Below are 14,997 nucleotides of genomic sequence, written 5' to 3' on the forward strand. Positions count from 1 at the left end.
GTGTTTCTGAACACTAAAGAGCTGGGAGAGGCTTCTGACCCAGGAAATATTTTGACTATTTGAAGGAGTCAAATATAATAGCAAGTCATTGCAGCTTTAGGACACAGAATAGAAGTTAGAAAATGTTTTAGACCTTTGCATACAATAAACCAACCTCTAGGCCTCTTAGCTGGTCAAAGACAATCTTTGGATTCTCTTATCTTATGTGGATCTAGTCAAAAATAATTAGGTAATCATCACTGGACCGGACTCTGTATATTATGCCTGACATACTGATCTTTAAACAATGTTTATTAAATTGAATTAAATTGAAGGCCCTTTGGGAAATTATTATTTCTTTTATTTTAGAAAATCTGTTTAGTGATAGTCTTTGCAGAAATTTGTCATGCGGAATATTGGCCCAGAAAATGGGTCCTTAGGTTGAGCTTACAAAGATTAATTCATGGTAGAATGGAAAGTGTCCTAGTCTTGGTTCTAGTTCTAATTCTCCTACTGCTTGACTATGTGATGACAAGTAAGGTAAGACTCAGTTTTCCCATTTTGCAAATACAGGGCTGTGACTGGCTAATCCCTTTAAGATTAAAATTTCTGATATTTAAATGCCTTCAAGGTCAAGGTGCCTTCTTTTGTAAATTCCTGAGCCATTAAGATCTACCTTTCATGATAAGAGTTAGAAATGGAAAAGGACCAAGGACAGACCAATTCAGCCATTCAGAGATGAAAAGTAGCATGCGCTCACATCACCCATGGAAGGAATCAGTGCTTAGTTCATCCTGACATCAGAGGACTCAGTTAATTTATTTCCAACCTCATCTCAGGCCAGCAAAATCCTTCCATTCAAGGCTGTGAGAGAAAAATCCAGGGCACCCTGGTCATTAATGTTTGGGACAAAAGATGTCATGACTTTTGTTCTATTCTGAGTGGCATTTCATTCAGTAGAAATTGTAAACATGCTTGGCATGTCTTAGTTGTCACTTTCCTATAGATCTTTAGACAGCATGCTGGCCTGCTGCCAAGTGAGACATTTGTTCCTCTAATTTCCCATACAGAAGCTATTTATCTGTCTCCAAGGCAATTCTAAACTACAGTGTCTCAGAAGCAGATTAGAAGTTTAGAGTCAAGAAAGACTGCAGGCCCTACTGGACCCAACTAATCAAATGGCTGTCAGAGGATAAATATGAGTGAAAATAAAACAGATGAGAGATTTTAACATCTACAGAATAGAGATGTAGTGACTAGTTACCTCTTAATTATTAAAATATATTTTTTCAAGAGTATACATATCATAGCTACACATTATTTAACATCGATAGTGAGACATTTGCTTTGCTCACAGTAATTATCACATGAAATTTGCTTCAATTTTGAAACTTTGTATTTCCAGCAGAGAACAGCCTCAACAAATACACTAAGGAGGACGAATGATTTTGTAGAAAATGCATTTTGATTATTTTTCCAGTGTTTCAATTTATATTTCAAATTTAAATTATATTCCAAAAATATTGAAGAAGCTCACAGTAAAAGACACATGTGACAGAAGAATAAGATTATAACCAAGACTCAAATTTACATCTGAGTTTCATGCTAGGTTGGCATGCATATACAGTCTTATTCCTTTGACTAATTGTAAAAATTTGTGAATAGGCTGCCTGGAAAGATTGGGACATGTTAGATCTATTTGTTTCCCTCTGTACCCAGAGAGAGGCAGTAAATTTTTACTGGGCACTTATGTATTAGGCACCATCAGAGGCTTTATAAATATGGACATTTAAGCATCCCAAGAATTCAAGAAGGTGGATTTAATTTTTATCCTTTTGCATATAAGGAAACTATGTCTCTTAGTCATCGCAAATAATTTCCCTAAAATACACAGTAAGTGAAAGAACTGAGATTCCATCCCAAGAGTCCTTGGACTGTAAGATGTGTGCTCCTTACACTATCTCTTGTGTTCCAACCAAGATATGGAGTTCAAACATTGGTTGAGATAAGAATCAACTTTATGCCCACTCACTACCCATAGGCTAATAAGAATTGTATTTCACTCAGGAGGTTGATGGGGGGGCTTCCCTGATAGATCAGTTGGTAAAGAATCTGCCTGCAATGCAGGAGACCCTGGTTCAATTCCTGGGTCAGGAAGATCCCCTGGAGAAGGGAGAGGTTACCCACTCCAGTATTCTTGGGCTTCCCTTATGACTCAGCTGATAAAGAATCTACCTGCAATGTGGGAGACCTGGGCTCGATCCTTGGGTTGGGAAGAGGCACTGGAGAAGGGAAAGGCTACCCACTCCAATATTCTGGCCTGGAGAATACCATGGATTGTATAGTCCATGGGGTCGCAAAGAGTTGGACACAACTGAGCAACTTTCACTTTCAGGAAGTTGATGAAGAAAAATAGCCATGGTATTTGGTAACTAGAGCATCTTCATGGAGCCTTAGGAGTGATAGCTGTTAGTTGAGCCCAAAAAGGAGCCAAAAGGAGCATGGGCCATGGGGATCCATGGAGAGTGAACAAATAGATTGATAGGATGATAATGAAAAAGGTTGGTGCAGCCAGAAGAGCTGAGCCTCATTATTTGCATTTTTACATTTACAAAATATTTATTTATTTATTTGGCTGTTCCAGGTCTTAGTTGAGCATGCAGAATTTTTTAGTTGTGGGGTGTGGTTTCTGCTCTGGTTTCCCGAGCAGGAATCAAAATCAGGCCCCTGCATTGGGAGCACAGAGTCTTAGCCACTGAATGACCGGGGAAATCCCCATTTGTACATTTTTTAAGTGGTACATTTTAAAGATGTAAAATTTGTAAGGTTAATCTGGCTCCAGGGGTTCTTCTTTTCTACATCACATTAGCATCTTGTGACTTCTCGGCTAATGGTTTCCCCCATTTATCTATTTAAGTTTTAGTGTTTCTACTCACTTGCTGTATATGTAATTTATATGTTAGAATTGTTAAACTTTCCTCCACTTAAAAAATTGTATTCCTCGGTTTTTATTCCTCATTAATTCTGTACATGTATGCATATGTATGTATGTAGGTATGTGTGTGTGCTCAGTCGTGCCCAACTTTTTGCAACCCCATCAATTGTGGCTTGCCAGGCTCCTCTGTCCATGGGATTTTCCAGGCAAGAATACAGGAGTGGGTTGCCATTTTCTTCTCCAGGGGTTCTTCCTGACCCAGGGACCGAACCCGCATCTGGCAGGCAGATTCTTTGCCATTGTGCCACCTATGTGTATATATTATACATGTATACGAAATTTAGACTTTTTATGTATTCCAATCTGAAAGGAGAGATGTAGAGTGAAGCATTAATGAGATGCTTTTTTCTTAAGGTTCAGGCCTCTCCTGCATGATGCCAATTTTCCCGTTCTCTGTAATCAATCCTGTCATAGGTTATCCTCGATTTCTCCTTATTACATTGATATATGTGGCTTCAAACTCACCTTTCTGATCACCTTGGAGTCAATTTATTTTTGCATATCCAAATACTTTGACTCACCCAGAAGCTTAGCATATTTTGTGAACCAAACTAAATGTGACTTTTGGGAGCTAGAACTGCAGATGCTTCCAAGTGCTCCATGTCCAGGAATGCTATGTGCCACCACTGGCAGCGGCATGGTATTCTTTGGAGGGAAGCATGTCAGTTTCCATGAGTGTAATAGGAGGTCAACACCATCATTTTCTTCCCTGGGATTGCACTTAGTGACCACTGTTAGTGGCAATTGTAACAACCCTAAGTGAAGTGTAACTTTTAAAACAAGTTGTGGGTTGTATGTTTAGGGTGGAGGAATGTACAAAGAAGACAGCGTCTCCCTTTCTCATGACTTATTTTATCATTTCTTTTTTTTCTCTCTTTTTTAAAAAAATTTACTCTATTGGAGTACAGTTGATTTACAATGTTGTATTAGTACAGCAAAGTAATTCCATTATAATATATATAATAGCATGCATCTATGAATCCCAAACTCCCAATCCATCCCTCTCCCTCTGTTCTCTATGCTCACAATTCAGTTTTCTTTTTACGAATGAGACTTTCAGTTAAGGAAGAACGTACTGCAAACTTTTGATTAGGGAAACCATAAATAGCCATACTGGAGTTCCTCCTGCTGCTAAGTCACTTCAGTCGTGTCCGACTCTGTGCGACCCCATAGACGGCAGCCCACCAGGCTCCCCTGTCCCTGGGATTCTCCAGGCAAGAACACGGAGTGGGTTGCCATTTCTTTCTCCAATGCATGAAAGTGAAAAGTGAAAGTGAAGTCGCTCAGTCGTGTCTGACTCTTAGCGACCCCATGGACTGCAACCCACCAGGCTCCTCCGTCCATGGGATTTTCCAGGCAAGAGTACTGGAGTGGGGTGCCATTGCCTTCTCCAGAGTTCCTCCAAAGGAGGGCAATTTCTAAAGAATTGAAAGATTTATCAATGAGGTCTCCATGGGGCGGACCCCGGTTTGGGTTCAGTAGACAATGTTTGATATTTAGTCATATTTTGTTGACCACTGGTTTTCTTTAGCACTGCAAGGAGAAAGGAAATTGATTATATACACATGACCCGTGTGAATGTATGATTATACCTTAAGACCATTCAACGTTGCATTCAATAGAGACTCAACATGAACTATTAAACTCTGTTACTAGTATTATATTCTTCTCTCACCTTAATGTACTTACAAATAATCACTCATTTTCCACATAGGAGGACCTGAACAATCTTACAGTTAGCATGTGTGCAGACATCCAGATTTCCTGGCAAATTCTCTTTCCAAATTATGTGTAGCTTGAAGTCTAAGTCTGGAAAGTCAGCAAGCTACTGCTGGTCCCCTATTTCCTCTTTGATTTGTTTTCCAGTTACTCTCTCCAAAGGTGGCTGGACCCTTAAGGGTTATCACTAGCTCTAGCAGATGCTTTCTGCCTTGCCAGCCATCCTGCAGTTGGGTTAGACTGCATCTTCACAGAAATTGCCTGAATTTAGGGAATCTTTAACAACTCTGCGTATCAGTTTAATCTTAAAAGATCTCAAAGAGTGTAAACTTAAAAAAAAATTTATTGCTTAAATTCAATGTTTAAACAAAATTCTACTAATTAGATTTCTTCTTTTTTATTTCTGAAACTCTGAATCACTAGCTACAGTTAACTCTAGGCTAGGTTCTGCTGGGTCTAAGAGGATTACTTTGGTAATATACTAATTATTTAGAAAATGCCAGAACAACTGCAAATACAGTTCAATAGATGGTCCAGTGGTATAGAATCTGCCTGCCAATGCAGGAGAAACAAGAGATGCAGGTTTGTTCCCTGGGTTGGGAAGATCTCCTGGAGAAGGAAATGGCTACCCACTCCAGAATTCTTGCATGGAAAACTCCATGGATAGAGGAGCCTGGCGGGCTACAGTCCATAGGGTCACAAAGAGTCAGACATGACTGAGCATGCACACAGCACAATACAACACACACACAGGTATGTTTTTAATATGTAGCATCAGCTCAACTAAGAAACATTTTGGAAATTACTCTTCTTTAATGAATTATTAAACAAATAAAAAGGCTTACAAATCTTGTAGGGCTTTTGGGTTTTTTTTTTTTTTTTTTTGGTTGCTTGTGTGAAAAGTCAGCTGAAAGACAACTGGCAGTCTTTTGTCACTGCTTGAATACAAATTTCAGTAGCTACTCATTATTTTGTCTGTTCTGCAACTTTCACACCCTTCCTCTAGTGAGAGTACCCCAGCCTTCTTTGGAGAGATATTCCTCCCCATTCCATGAGGTTGTGTTGGTGCCTGCAATTAGAATGTTCCATCCATGTGGACATGTTACATGGTGCTGGCCACCATGACTAGCTTCCTATTACATGTGCCTCTCCAAAATTCCTGTACGCTGGAAGAAATTGTAGACCATGTATGTCTTTTTCAATTTGTAATTATGAATTCTCTACTCAGGACTAGTCTCTTCCAAAGATGCTCATAACAGCAGCCACAAAGATAGAGATGTTTGCAGCTCTGAAGGCTCAAATAATTCCTAATACTTGACACTGAGACACTCCACCAAAGTGCTGGTCTTTTTCTAACCTCACGGTCCTATTACAATCATATAAGTTTTCAGTCTTTTGCTTATATCTCATACTGTATCCCTCCCACACTTGTCAGTTTTTGGTAACAGGTGTTCTCTACCAGTAAACTCAAAGTTTGATCCACAGGACACTCTAGACTAACTGCACAGATCAAGGGAATCCATTTTCAGTTGGTAGAAAATGAGAAAAAAAGTTTCAAAATTACTTAATTGAAATATGTTTACCACAAACCTTCTCTTCCCTTCCAGAGAGAATTGATTTCCTAAGAAATTGATAAATCTATTGAACCTGTTAAAAAATTAACCACAAAATTAATATCAAACTTTTGAAAGTTGATTAATTTCCTGAACTCACACATAACATGAAACAAGTCAAATTCTCTGTACACCCTTACTGGGTCATGTAACTGCTGACTTGCAATAATTCATTCTCTGCAATGTGCCTCCAGCATTTAGAGGACCATCCCATTTTATGCCAAGTCAGTTCTCAGTTACTTGCATGAAAAGGCAAGAAGCCAGAGAGTCATAGTGAAAGTTGAAATTCTCTCTCGACATGAATTTGAGCAAACTCCGGTAAATAGTGCAGAGAGGAGCCTGGCGTGCTGCAGTCTATTGGGTCACAAAGAGCCGGACACGACTTAGCAACTGAACAACAGCAACTGGGATGCTAGATGTTAGACCTGGGGTCCAACTCCCACAGAGTAGCTCCAAATTATGACTAATATAAAGCTGTGCCTTCTGTTTCATCTTAGCTAAGTGCTGCATTCAAAGGAAGTACACATCCAAATGTCCAGAAGGAATGTAAAACATTGAAATCTTATGTGTCAGGGCAAAGGGAGGGATTTCAGGTCATGCCATGAGCCAAAACTATTACACATACATTCTTTCACCCCCTACCTCAAAGGTCTTTTTATCACAGTATGACACCTACCACCCACCACATCCACAATTTTTCCTCTCTTCTGACTATCCTAATTTTTCCCCATATAGTTTTTTTCCCCCTCTGTTTCTCCTATTTTCTTTTCTTTTTTTCCTTCCAATGGTTCCTTGTCCTTCCCAACAGAATTCAATGCAGAGTCTCTAAGGTTTTATATTAGTAGAGGTCCAGTCAAGAGACAAAAACAAGAGCAAAAAGAACTTCAAGTGTTAACTAGGAATACAGTTGGTAACTAAGAAAATGAAAAGGTAAAAAGACAACTTTAGGATATTGTAGACGAGCAACCACAAGAAGCCACGCCCACTCCAGCAATGACATAAAGAAGATGATGGTGAAATCACCAAAGCTTGGAAACCTAGGGAATAACTCCAGGTAGCTAAAACTCTGATCTCTGAGGAAGAAGCACTGCTTGGCAGGTGCAAGCATTTAATGACCACTTCTACAGGTCCTGAGAAAACTGAAGTCTGTGTCTAGTTACTGCTCTAAAAAGAAACTCCCTCTCTGGAAGAAAGAAATTTTGCTACAGTGACTTTCACAGAAAAGGCAAGCAGAGAAAGAGCCCACAGGAAGCACACAGGAAGGAGCAAGTCCCTTGCACCTCTTTGTGAAGTGAAAGTCGCTCAGTCGTGTCCAACTCTTTGAGGCCCCATGGTCTATATAGTCCATGGAATTTCTCCAGGCCAGAATACTGGAGTGGGTAGCCTTTCCCTTCTCCAAGAGATCTTTCCAACCCAGATATTGAACCCAGGTCTCCCGCATTGTGGGCAGATTCTTTATGAGCTGAACCACCAGGGAAGCCCAAGAATACTGGAGTGGGTAGCCCATCCCTTCCCCAGTGGATCTTCCTGACCCAGGAATCGAACCGGGGTCCCCTGCATCGCAGGCAGATTTTTTTTTTTTTTTTTTTAGCCAGCTGAGCTGCCAGGGAAGCGCAAACTGAATTAGCTACCTCTTGCACCCTCTACTGGCAGAGCCTAGTGTAGAGTCTGGTGGCAAAAACGAAATGGGGTTCACAGAAGCTCAAGCTCAGCATCACGGACAGGTGACACAAGGGTGTATTTAGAGTTGGAGCAGTAGCTCAGTAACTGGCATAGTCTGCCTCTGGCTACTTCGCATCTTCACGCAGTATTCTACACATGTGTTTCCTTTCATACAATAAAATATGCTGTTTCTGCCTAAGACGATGCAACTATGTTCACAAATGAAGACATTATCACTCTCTCTCCAAAAAGGAGTTACAAAGTCTAATAACCAGTGTATCCATTTTGGGCCTCTGTGTATTACTCCTTAAATTCAGTCACAATTGCGTCCAAATTTTCTGTTACTTCGGAGAAGGCGATGGCACCCCACTGCAGTACTCTTGCCTAGAAAATCCCATGGACGGGGCAGCCTGGTGGGCTGCAGTCCATGGGGTTGCGAGGAATCGGACATGACTGAGCAACTTTGCTTTCACTTTTCACTTTCATGCATTGGAGAAGGAAATGGCAGCCCACTCCAGTGTTCTTGCCTGGAGAATCCCAGGGATGGGGGAGCCTGTTGGACTGCCATCTATGGGGTCGCACAGAGTCGACTTAGCAGTAGCAACATTCTGTTACTTAAAGACTAAACAGTAAAGTCAACCTCCAATAAAACCTGTTTCAATTAATGATGAAAGAGGAGACAGAAGAAAATAGTTAAGCGTATAAACGCATAAGCACACAAAGATATCGATATATAGATATAAAGACATACACACAGACAAAGCAAATAAGAAAATGCGCATCTACTTTTTTTTTATTTTGTAACTAGTCAAGAGGCCACAGTAGATATATATGTAACTTCCTTCTTACAATACGCATTCTAAATCTTTTTGCTTGCTTCTGCTCATCCAGTTCAGTTCAGCCGCTCAGTCGTGTCTGACTCCGCGACCCCATGAATTGCAGCACGCCAGGCCTCCCTGTCCATCATCAACTCCCGGAGTTCACTCAAACTCACGTCCATTGAGTCAATGATGCCATCCAGCCATCTCATCCTCTGTCGTCCCCTTTCCTCCTGCCCCCAATCCCTCCCAGCATCAGAGTCTTTTCCAATGAGTCAACTCTTCGCATGAGGTGGCCAAAGTACTAGAGTTTCAGCTTTAGCATCATTCCTTCCAAAGAAATCCCAGGGCTGATCTCCTTTAGGATGGACTGGTTGGATCTCCTTTCAGTCCAAGGGACTCTCAAGAGTGTTCTCCAACACCACAGTTCAAAAGCATCAATTCTTCGGCACTCAGCTTTCTTCACAGTCCAACTCTCACATCCATACGTGACCACTGGAAAAACCATAGCCTTGACTAGACGGACCTTTGTTGGCAAAGTAATGTCTCTGCTTTTGAATATGCTATCTAGGTTGGTCATAGCTTTCCTTCCAAGGAGTAAGCGTCTTTTAATTTCATGGCTGCAGTCACCATCTGCAGTGATTTGGAGCCCCCCAAAATAAAGTCTGACACTGTTTCCACTGTTTCCCCATCTATTTCCTATGAAGTGATGGGACCAGATGCCATGATCTTTGTTTTCTGAATGTTGAGCTTTAAGCCAACTTTCTCACTCTCCTCTTTCACTTTCATCAGGGCACTCAAATACATTCCTGGAGGATCTGAATTCTTAGTGACTTTGTCTTTTGTTACTAGTTGCAGTAATTTTCTATTAACTTTTATTTCTATAGAAATGCTGTATGGAATACGATGACAGATTAAAAAAAAAAAAAAAAACCCTTTTGTAAGTCCATGAAAGGGAGCTCTGAAAAAAAACATGATATGCAGCAAAGAAAGCTGATGTCCAGAATATGTATTTCTTTCAGTGATGACAAATCAGTAGTCATGTGGGAAGAAATCCAGTGTCAGAGGTCTGTTATCAGGTACTGGATGGTCTGTCTGGTCCCTGCTTTTGGCAGGTGAGGCATCTAGCCTTGGTGAGGAGAAGTCCATGTTTCTGAAGTCATGCATTGTCCCTCCATCCCTATCAGCATTGACACCACTGGCTAACTGGCTGCCATGTGCATCCCTGGTCATCCTAGGGATCAGAGAAAGTGGACAACCAAATGGACCACGCAATGTCTGACCATCAAGTGGTCAGACTCCTAGTGGAGTACACTAGGCATTTTTTCAGGCTCCTCCTGAGTGATACTATACTGCTGCATTTGTCCACTTTCAGTGGGGTCTGCATACTGTGTAGAACTATCTGTAGGCTAGAAGTGAGTGGTATTTTTCCTCACTCCCTTGTTGTAAAATTATGGAATCTTAAATGAGAAGATGATGCTAGTAGAAGTTGATGTCAAAGAAGCATGAAGCACCTGCTCATGCAACCAGCTAGTGCCTTTTGGACCTGCTCAAGAAGTCTCATATATGCCTTTACCAAATGCCTTTACCGGCTGATAACAGGTTGCTTCACTTATATCTTAGTGAGTTAAGCAGCACTGAGCGTAATGGAAATCTCAGGTTGTGTGGCCACTCAAAGTCCCACGGTTCTACGTTCAGTCTCTACCTGTGGTTCGATAGTAAGCCAGAAGCTGTTTCTCAAAAGAAAAACAATTATCAGCAAAAGAGAGTATATATTTTCTCCAAAATTCTAAAGGTCTGCACTGAAATTATTCCTATTGGTGTTTATCAGAGGTTCCACATAGCATCTGTATTTGTCTTGATACTTCAAGTATCACCAGATCCACTGGGTCATTAGGTAAAAGTGGAAGAAGTGGTTTGTACTACACAGGACCAAAGGCTTCTCTTAACTCTGGTCCGTTCCTCCCCAAAGGCACCCTTTTAAGCTTCAAAGTAACACATTCAAATCTGGTGTATGTTGCTTCAAAACAAACAAGGCCATCAAACACTGTGCCTTTTCATTTTTACTGGAAGGTGTACAAAGTGTGGCAACATGAGTTTCACTGTAGAGAGCTAACTTGATAGTCCTCCGACCACTTCACTTGAAGTGGCAGATGCCTGATATTTCACTTGGTTTATCTCCCGCTCTTACATTCATGTATGAGGAGGCATCTCAAATATTTCTTACTTATGCAAATTATATCCAATTGGCAATGAAATCAGGAATTTCATCTCAAATAGGACATTTCCTATTTTCATACCTGGTTTACAGAGGAGGGTCATCACAAGCTTTTCAGAGTTGCAGGTACTTCACGCATGCGTGTGTTTCTCAATAGCTGAGTAAAAGGAACGTCTTCTGAGCCCTGTTGGGAGATGTTGTTGACATACTGGTGCACAGTTTGCATATGATGTAATTTTTCCAATATTTGTGTCTCCCTAAGCCTTTTAAATTAAAAGACACTTGCTCCTTGGAAGAAAAGCTATGACAAACCTAGACAGCATATTCAAAAGCAGAGGCATTCCTTTGCCAACAAAGGTTCACAGTCAAAGCTATGGTTTTTCTAGTAGTCATGTATGGATGTGAGAGTTGGACCATAAAAAAGGCTGAGCACTGAAGAACTGATGGTTTTGGACTGTGGTGTTGGAGAAAGCTCTTGAGGGTCCCTTGGACTACAAGGAGATCCAACCAGTCCATCCTAAAGGAAATAAGTCCTGAATATTCATTGGAAGGACTGATGCTGAAGCTGAAGCTCCAATACTTTGGCCACTTGATGGGAAGAGCCAGCTCATTAGAAAAGACCATGATGCTGGGAAAGATTGAAAGCAGGAGGAGAAGGGGACAACAGAGGATAAGACGGTTGGATGTTATCACCAACTCAATGGACATGAGTTTGAGCAAGTTCTAGTGAAGGACAAGGAAGCCTGACATGTTGCTGTCCATGGGGTCGCAAAGAGTCAGACACGACTGAGTGACTGAACAACAAAAAGCCTTTAAATTCCTTTTGCTACATCTTGCCATGAAAGTTTTGCCATCTCTACCTCAACACACCAAGGAAACTGCTTGAATCAATTCTAGCTCAATGGCTTAACACATTAAATCTGGAATCTTTTAAAACTGCAGAAGCAACTGACAAGGGGTTAATCTCCAAAATATACAAACAGCTCATGCAGCTCAGTATCAAAAAAAAAAACAAACAAACAAAAAACAAAAAACAAGCAGCTCAGGATGGGGAACACATGTATACCTGTGGCGGATTCATTTTGATATTTGGCAAAACTAATACAGTTATGTAAAGTTTAAAAATAAAATAAAATTAAAAAAAACAAACAAACAAAAAAAACAAGCTGCTCATCAAAAAATGGGCAGAAGATATAAATAGATAATGCTCTAAAGAAGACATCATAGGGACTTCTCTGGTGGTACCGTGGGTAAGAAGTGTGTGTGTGTGTGTGTGTGTGTGTGTGTGTTAGTCACTCAGTCATCAAAAAAAAAAAAAAAAAAGAAGAAGACATTCAGATGGCAAAAAGTCCATGAAAAATTCTTAACATTACTAATTATTAGAGAAACACAAATCAAAACTACAATGAAGTATCATCTCATACTCATCAGAATGGCCATCATCAAAAATTCTATCAACCATAAATTGCTGAACAGGGTGTGGAGAAAAGGAAACCCTCCTACACAGTTGGTGGGAATGTAAATTGGTACAGCCACTATGGTGAACAGTATGGAGATTCCTCCAAAAACTAAAAATAAAGTTACCATATGACCCAGAAATCCCACCCCTAGGCATATATATAAATGAAGAAAACCGTAATTCAAAAAGATACGTGTGCACCAATGTTCACCGCAACATTATTTACCATGGGCAGGACATAGAAGTAACCTAAATGTCCATCCACAGAGGAATGGGTAAGGAAGATGTAGTACTTATATACAATGGAATATTCAGTTCAGTTCAGTTCAGTCACTCAGTCATGTCTGACTCTTTGCAACCCCATGAATCGCAGCACGCCAGGCCTCCCTGTCCATCACCAACTCCAGGAGTTCACTCAGACTCAAGTCCATCGAGTCAGTGATGCCATCCAGCCATCTCATCCTCTGTCCAATGGAACATTACTCAGCCATAAAAAAGAACACAATAATGCCATTTGCAGCTATAAAAAGGACTGGACATCTGCCATTTTTAGCAACATGAATGGACTTGGAGGGCATTATTTTAAGTGAAATAAGTCAAACAGAGAAAGACAAGCACTGTATGATATCACTTATATGTAGACCCTAAAAGATACAACAAACTAGGAACTATAACAAAAAAGCAGCAGACTCACAGTTATAGAGAACAAGTGCCCACCAATGGGGGGGCGGGCAACATAGGGGTGGTGAAGTGGGGGCAGCAAATAAGATAAGCTACAGGGATGTATTGTACCACAAGGGGCATCCAGCCAATACTTAAATTTGTTTAATAACTATAGAGTGTAACCTTTAAAAATTGTATAGCAATTTTTAAAGTTAAAAAAACACTAAGGTAAAATTTCACCCCATCCATAAATTAGGTCTGATTTTATTCTACATCCTCTCTTCTTTGTTCTACCTTCCCCACTTAGAACTGACTTCAGCACATACTCCCTAGGTTTCTATCAACATATTTTTGCAAAATCGTGCAACTGTTTTAGTGTATAAACTATTTCCCTCGGGTCAGATTTGGTACTTGACCAACAGAACATGCTGAGATCTGACCCTGGTTATAAGTCTAGTGGCAACAAGAGATGGTGAAGATTAATTGTGAACAAAATGAACTCCACTTGCAAAGCAACAGCCCCTGGTTAGATGTTTGCAAGTTTTCAAGCAAGGAAAGGCTAATGTTTTCAGACAGAGACAGGCAATCAGCTCCTATAGACAGGGGAGACTCAGTGACTAGGGTCTAAGATTCTCAGCTGCATCTGAGTCTAACTTGATGTGTTCATTTTAAATATCTTAGCCCCTCTTCTTCCTAATTAAGACCCCAACTTTATTGTGAGATACTAGGTGAGGCTGTGAATTCAATTCTGCAACACACACAATATTTTGAGTTTAATTTTTTTAAATATTGTTTCTGTACCTACCAAAAAGAAGAGAGAGACTCATTTAGGGTTGGCATAGAGGATTCATGATTCTCTGGCTATGATTTGAGCTGAAAATTTAAAGACTTGTATTTGTCATTTCTATACTATAAGCACTTGAATGCATTCATAAAAATGGATCCCATATCACAGTCTTTATAGGCATCCTTATTCCCACAAGCCACATACAGTCCTAAGACCCTTGATTAAGTAAACACTTCATCCCAGTCTTCCCTGGCTTCCCTGGTGGCTCAGACAGTAAAGCGTCTGCCTGCAATGCGGGAGACCCGGGTTCTACCCCTGGGTCAGGAAGATCCCCTGGAGAAGGAAATGGCAACTCACTCCAGTACTCTTGCCTGGAAAATTCCATGGATGGAGGCGCCTGGTGGGCTATAGTCCATGGGGCCCCAAAGAGTTGAACACAACTGAGCGACTTCACTTTCACTTTCTTTTCATCACAGTCTACAGCAAATAGTAATTCAATTAACTGTAATAAAACTACTTGCCATGGGTTATTAGAATCTCATCTCTCCCTAACAAGAACCTACTGTACAGCACAGTGAACTCTACTCAGTGCTCTGCGGTGACCTAACTAAGAAGGAAATTCAAAAAAGAGGGGATATGTATACATATAGCTGATTCATGTTGCTGTACAGCAGAAAGGAGTGCAATGCTGTAAAACAACTATACTCCAATGATAACTTTAAAAACATCTCATTTCCCATTGGCAAGGAACTCAAGAATATGACCAAACTAATCCCAAAATAGTTTGGAGGATCCGGTATCCTAAAATGACCCCTGGAACTAGTAATTTCTGGGTAAGGGCTCAGTCCCGAGTCAGACACAGCACTACCTATTTGAACCAAGAAATGTTAATATAAAGAATGATTAACCAATTATAAACTTCTTCAGTAGATAAAGAGAAGAATACCAGTATAATACTAAGATATCTAAGACACCAGCTGCAGAAAGTAGATGCCACCCTTAGGGCTGAGGTAGCAAGGAGAAAAGGCTGGAATTATCAAAACTGAAAACTTAGTTTCTAAGTTTAATACTTTCTGTGGAGCTG

Source organism: Bubalus bubalis, chromosome 5 (genome assembly GCF_019923935.1).
Source record: "Bubalus bubalis isolate 160015118507 breed Murrah chromosome 5, NDDB_SH_1, whole genome shotgun sequence".
In the NCBI taxonomy this organism is placed as follows: Eukaryota; Metazoa; Chordata; class Mammalia; order Artiodactyla; family Bovidae; genus Bubalus; species Bubalus bubalis.